Here is a 7,500-nt window from a genome sequence, read left to right as displayed (position 1 = left end):
TGTGTGTGTGTGTGTGTGTGTGTGTGTGTGTGTGTGTGTGTGTGTGTGTGTGTGTGTGTGTGTGTGTGTGTGTGAGTGAGAGAGAGAGAACTTGCCTCCCATCTGAAATGCCCTTTATCCTGTCAAGCCTGTGAAGACTACTCCTCTACTCCTCTCAGTACCTGTTCAGGAAGTTCAACCCTCAACCACCCACCCCCCCACCACCACCACTCTCTCTCTCGTACATGACCCAACCTGCCTGGGCAGGGACCATAAAATCCAGCCTGGCACCCTCGACCCCGGACCACCGACATGCCTGGGTGACCTGGCCTGACTTTCCCTTGATCAAAACCGAGAGGCAGCTCCCCCGTCGAGGCCAATCATCCCTCCTCTCGCTTACTTCCTCAAGGGAAGCTGATAAGAGTCTGCCAGCACGTGTTGTGTGTGTGTGTGTGTGTGGTTCACCTGAGGCTACGCTCATTGTGTGAGTGGGTCTGTCTCTTCTCTCATCCCTCTTTCTCGCTTTCTTCCTCTCCCCGTGACTTGTTGCTGACTCTCGGCTCTTCCTCTTCTCCTCTCCCCACCTTCTTGCTAAAGCAATCAAAATGTTTGCTTTTATCAGACAGACACATCGTCGCAGACGTGCTAACAATTAGCACTCTCTCTGTCTGTGTCTCCCTTTCTCTCTCTTTAGGCAATGGGAGACGGAATCAGACCTCGCATTTCAAGCAGCGGTGCTTATCTCTAATGGCCGATACCATCACCGTCCTGTCATGCCAAACAAACAAGAAAATCGACAGAGACATATTGCTCTCTCTCTCTCCACCTCCTTCATACTTTATCTCTTCATCTACTCCTTTATCTCCCTCTCTCTCTCTGTCTCTCTCTCTCTCTTTCTCTCTCTTCTCTACTTCTTGTTCTCTCTCTCTCTCTATCTTACCCCATTTTTCTCTGAGTACTTCATGCCAGAACATCTCGTCGTCTCTTAAGGCCAAGGGGGGTTTTTAGGGACAAGGGAAGTTCATCTGGTAGTTATAAATAAGAATGAGGTCAGACAAACACCCAGAGTTCTTTATGTAAACAGGACGCGATGGGAATGTGGGGCCGCTCGTAGATCACTTTCAAATGATGGCTGTTTTCCTAGTCTGCTGTTTTCCTGCATATAGGTCTGGGTTTAAAGGAGGGTGTTTTATACCAGACCATGTGTACTCTGTTAAATGATTAGGAGACCACTCGACATGGGCAAAGTTTCCGGAACTTTCTGTTGTCACCTGTTTTCTGCACTGAGTTAAAATGACACACCGAATTTTAAGTTTGTGTGTGTCTGTGTGTGTGTGTGTGTGTTTGTGTCAGAGAAGGAGAAGATCTGAAAGCCTGCAGGGTACCTTATGGAGGTAGCAGGATTAGGTCAGAGGGTTCATGCCTTCATGCTGTGTTTGCACAGACATGAGGGGAGGATAGAGGGATAGATAGAAGGATAGAAAGATGGATAGAAAGATGGAGGGAGGGGTGTGTGTGTGTGGAGAACTGATGGGCCTATTTTCTGAAACTACCTGACACCTAAGAGCTCCCTCTGACACACTGGATCTCTCATCTGGGCTAAAAGGTAAATACCTTGGAGGCACACACACACACACACACACACACACACACACACACACACACACACACACACACACACACACACACACACACACTCACACACACACATACATACAGAAACGCACATGATCTCTCACGTACATGTGACTAATAGGTAACAAACATGTTTATTCTCATTCCTCACAGGCCTGATCATGCTAAAGTCTGAAACAGTCACTAACACAGAGGTGTACTGTGTGCTTTGAAGAGGAGTTGTGTAACACTTGTAGATAAGGTCTACTTGTATGCTGCTGACACTATGACACTAATGCACACTGACTTTCTACGGACATGCAGAAACACACACACATAAAATGAACACAGAAGGACTCTCAACTCTCTCACTCACACACACGCGCACACTCACACATACACATACATAGACATGCACACACACATACACATTCATAGACACAAACACACACACACACACACACACTCATGTACACATACATAGACACACACACACTCACGTACACATACAGAGACACACAGGCACACACACACACACACACACACACACACACACACACACAGGAACACACACACTTTGTACACTTCCGATGCCCTGGTGCTCTAGGCATTTCTAACCTGTTATATCAGCAGTCAGTCTGAGACGGACTGAGCATGTGCAGTGACGAGCTAAGGCCGTCGGCGCTCAGTTTGGCAGTTGTTTATCTCCGCAGGATGTTAGTCAGGAGCCCCTGAGGGCACAGTAAGCATTAACGCAAGCGAACAGGCACGTCTTTAGAGGCCTCAGGTGAGCGTGTGTGTGTGTGTGTGTGTGTGTGTGTGTGTGTGGTGAGGGCTCCTCTAATGCCACAGTGTTGAATCACAGGCCCCTTTAGACACTGAGACAAAGAGAAAAAGGCGCCCATACTGTTGAAATAAAATGAGCTAGCAGTCTGGGGCGGCAAGAAGGCGTGTCGGCTAGATGAAAGAGGGGCAAGTCATGGGGAAAGCGAGTGAGAGAAAGAGAGTTATCAGTGACATCTAGTCATCTGTGGCTGGCGGACGGAACAGGATCATTTTTCACCTGCTTTGTTGACATCACATCTCTCCAGCCTGCTCCTAATCACCCCTTCTTAGAAACTCCTATCTCCAAAAACAGCAGCAGGGTTGCTATATGTCAAAGACAGATGAAAACTCCCCAAACTGTCATATTCCACCATTTGAACTCACCAGCTTCAGAATCGGTATCTGAACACTGATAGTTTTAAGCCTATGTTTGTGTGTCCATACCTTGACAGTCTAAGCCTGTGTGTGTATCCATACCATGACAGTTCAAACTGTGTGTGTGTGTGTGTGTGGGTGTGTCTGTTTCTGTGTGAGTATGTGTCTATCCGTACCATCATAGTTCAAACTGTGTCTGTGTGTATGTGTGTGTGTGTGTGTGTGTATGTGTGGGTGTGTCTGTTTCTGTGTGAGTATACCTTGATAGTTTAAGCCTGTGTGTGTTGCTGTGTGTTTCCATACCCTTATAGTTCAATATTGTGTGCCTGTGCCTGTGTGTGTATCCATAGTAGTTCAAGCTGTGTGTGTGTATGTGTGTGTGTGTGTGTGTGTGTTTGTGTGTGTGTGTGTGTGTGTGTGTGTATGTGTGTGAGTGTGTCACTAATCCCTTCCTTTCAACTAAACTCTCGCTCCCTTTTATCAGCACAGGCCTCTCTTCTCCTCTCTGCCCTCCTCCCTCGGTATCTCTGCTGGAATCTCAGGCCACGCTTGGAGGCTGTGCGCTAAGTAAGTAAGCCGACCTGAGAGACAGATTCTCTATCAGTGCTGACCTTCTCTCCCCCCTCACCCACTCTCCTAGCGCTAATCCTCCTAGCCCTGATTTCATTAGCGCCGGGGTCAGAGGTCACGCTACCTGCTCTGCCCATGCCGAGGCCGCGCGCTAATCGCCCCGTGTGTAAGAGCCGGTGTCTGGTTACCGCCCCCCATGGCCCCTGCTGATGTTAATGGTGACCACAAGGGGTCAAAGTGCACAGGACAAGGGTTAAGGTCAGAGGGCTGGGTAAAGTTTGGCCAGCTCAGCCCAGGGCTGTCTTTAATGATACGGCAAAGCATGACTGAGGGATCTCAGGCTTTGACTCTCGTTAAGGAGCTCATGGAAAAAGATGACTCAGGAGATTTTATTTCTTGGCTCCCGCGGAGCCGAGCCAAGGAGATTTTTCAAACTAAGCAGATTATGGAAATAAAAAGAAAAGCCTATAAGATGAATGTGTTTAGCTGTGTGTTTGTTATTTTGTCAGATGTACTTTTTGAGACAGAGGCCACATGTAAAAGGGTGAAACTGTGATCTACAGCATGGTGGCAGCTAGCCAGGTTAGTTTGCAATGGAGGGTTTTTTCTGAGTCCTTGCGTACTCTTGTAACATCCTCAACAGCGGCAGATTAAAATCAGATGGTTGCTCTCTCTATCCACGGCATTGTATGTAACTCATGAAGTGGTGGCATGGCGCCAGCAAGTCATACTTAAAAGCCGCGTAGATAATGTATCATAACTTCTGTTGTCGCGTTTAAAGCTTGCCGTTCCATTTCCAGCTATGATATGTTTATGCGGTAATTAAATTGGGATAGGCTTCCATCGCGAGCGGCTTATAACATGAGGGGAGTACATTTATTTATCTTTTTTCCTGTAGGTGTACTCTATGAGAAACCGAACTCACGGCCCTGGCATCTCAACTACCAAGCTTAGAGGTGCCATACCTTTTTTAAAAGTGAAGTTGAGGCCACTGGGATGGAATGCGTGGGAAGATAGTTAGATACCTGTGGTGCCAGATCACACAGGCAGCTCAGGAAGTGCAGGAGGCAAACTCTGCTGTGCCTGTCGCTTTCTTTTCTCACGAGAAAAAAACTTGCGAGGACATCCCCTCAGCAGTGTCGCCCCCCCCATGAGTACCGTCAGTTGCCTCAGCAGTCTTAACTAATTTTTAAAGGCCCCTTTGGGGTAAAGCATGACCTTCAAAGCACTGCATTTTAGGAACTCACTCTCAAAAGAGAGAGACAGTAAGAGTGAGAGAGAGGGAGAGAGAGAAAAAGTAGTGAAAAAACCCAAGGATGGAAAGGAGAAGGGTAAGAACTAGAGAGAGAGACTAAGAGAAGTGGAAGCCTGAAGCAGAGCCCTGTGTCTGTGGCCTTATTTAAACAGTATCATGTGTAATCGGGGGGACGTTTCTCTCGCTCGTGGCTTTGAAAGAAGGACGCCAACCATTTGAAGTCACAGCTGCACAGATTGGGTTTAGTACACACTCTCTCTCTGTAAGTGCGTGTGTGTGTGTGTGTGTGTGTGTTAAAAACACTGGGAACATGTCTGGGCATTGCACACATGAACCATTCCCTGAACCATAAATGCTTTTCGCACACAGGTGTGCAAACACATACCCACAGCATCTCTCTCTCTCTCTCTCTCTCTCTCTCTCTCTCTCTCTCTCTCTCTCTCTCTCTCTCTCTCTCCCTCTCACACACACACACACACACACACACACACTGGTTGTTCTGTTGGCACGAGACATACATGGACTAAAAGAAAGCCATTTTCCAGCCTCTCTCTCTCTCTCTCTCTCTCTCTCGGACGTGGTCCCATTCCCTGGCAGTGTTAATGAAGTGCTGACACATATGCCTCGGCACGCTCCACATGCAATGGCAACGGATTCATGAGGTGGTGACTTTAGAGGGGAGGCTTGGCCTTGAACCCACAGCACTGCCATAACATTTTCTGTCTTTCTTTGACTTTCCCCCTTTTTTTCTTTCTTTTTTGTTGGGGGGGGGGGTTACCCTCATTTAACAGATTTACTAAGGAGCAATGCTGAAGCTTTGGGATCACAGAGGTTTCTTCTTCGTCCTCTTTTTTTCAAGTGCTTTGGGGAGAGGCGAGATTTAGCGAGGGGGGCACGGGGCTCGTAACTTACCTGTCGTTTCTTTCACTTGCTTTTATTATCCTTGAAAAATGGAGCCTATTCCTTTCTTTTCCCCTCTTATCCTTCTGTTCAGGCATTCACAATCTGGTGACATTTGCACTTCATAAATCCAAATAGGCCATGAGAGCAGCTCCAGTGTGAGCGTGGAGGCTGCCAGAGGGTGTGTGTGAGGGGGTGTGAGGGGATCGACCTGAGGGGCCGTGGAGGTAGTGGAGGTAGTGGATCCGTGACGGTGGAGGGCCAAGGCTTCGCCTCCAAAGCAGCGCTCAGGATGTGCATTGATCTGGGACGATGCGTGTCATTTGCTTATTATTATTGCGTTGCGAGCACTGAGTGGGGGCTTAGGAAAACACACACTCACACACACATACACACAGAGATACACATAGATACACACACACACAAACACACACACACAGTTTATTCCCTCCATTGGTTTTCCTCTTCTCCTGTGCCATTCTCTCTTTGGTTTAAAGTGAGTTGTTTGTCTCAAGGTCCTGCTGCATCAAATGTGTTGATGGCCATACCTGCATCTTCTCGCAAACAAAATGAAATGATCTAAAAACTGCCTTGCAGGTGGTTTTCTTAATGCAGGTCATTTCTCAACACTTTTTTTCTTTTTCTTGACATAGGTGTAATCGCATGTAGGTGGCAGTGGATGAGTTGTTGATCTCAGTTGAAAATGTACGCCTTGGTTTTTTATTTTCTTCCGATATGTTGAAAAAGGGAGACCTCAGGATCATGGAGAAATAAATTGGAGTCAAATATGTTATTTCTGTCCCCCCTCCCCTCATGGTGTCTCTGTTCTGGCAGTGTTTCTTCGACTTCAGTTTTAATAAGAATGAGCCTGTGAGCCCTTCAGCTTGCCAAAAGCCTTTATTACCATCAGTTAGCTCTAATTTGAAACATATCTGCATTGTTGTTTTTCTCACGCATTTTCTCTCCAGTGCCAGAGGGGGTGGAGAGAGAAGAGAGAGAGAGAGAGAGAGAGAGAGAGAGAGAGAGAGAGAGAGAGAGAGAAAAGCAGTAGATAATTGCTCGTTGTTATTGTTTTTTATTTTGGTTATTTGGAGTTCTCACTCGCTGCAGATGCCTCTCGTGGTGTATGAGGTGTCTCATCTCGAGGGCAAGGCTCGTCTCAGAAGCTTGATGAAGGACACCTGAGGGATGTTACACACGTTCCATATGTTCCGTGTGTGGCCGAAGGCCAAGCAGATTACCCTGGGGGTGGGGATGGGCAGAAACAACAATCACACACTTTACCACCGCCCCCCACTTTGTTTCCCAGGCTGAGGTGGCGGACATGGGAAGGGTCACTGTCTGGGTATTTGAAGGTGACTTGAGCAGGCTGGGAATAGTGTGATGGTGGTGGTGGTGTGTGTGTGTGATGGTTGGTGTAGGGTATGTGTGTGCATACGGTCGCTGACGGTGGCCTCAGTGGTGATCGCGGAGCACAGGTACGTTTGAGTAATGGAGAGAGACAGCTCAATATGCTCGGCCCCCGATCACACAGAGACAAGAGGCAGCAGCTCCTGAGAGGTACAGAGAAGAGAGGAGGGAGAGAGAGAGAGAAAGAGAGAGAGAGAGAGAGAGAGATGAAAGGGGGAAGAGGGAGGGAGGGAGGGAGGAAGAAAGGCGAGAGGAACATGCCACCCGTTTCCTCACACCAACACCCACTTCCTGAGCAAGCACACCAGCCATGTCACACAGCTCTGTGTCATGCTGGGGCGGCAGGGAGGCTCTGCTTAGCCTGTGTGTGTGTGTGTGTGTGTGTGTGTGTGTGTGTGTGTGTGTGTGTGTGTGTGTGTGTGTGTGTGACTGATTGTCTGTGTGTGTGTGTGTGTGTGTGTGTGAGTGTGTGTGAACATGATAGCATGAGAGATGTGTGAACATTTGTGCTTTGTGAGGGGGGGCGGGTGTTCACAGAGTGTCTCTTCTATGTCACATTGAACATACACAAC

Source organism: Sprattus sprattus (assembly GCF_963457725.1).
Source record: "Sprattus sprattus genome assembly, chromosome: 4".
Classification (NCBI taxonomy): Eukaryota; Metazoa; Chordata; class Actinopteri; order Clupeiformes; family Clupeidae; genus Sprattus; species Sprattus sprattus.
This window is presented reverse-complemented; position numbering follows the sequence as displayed.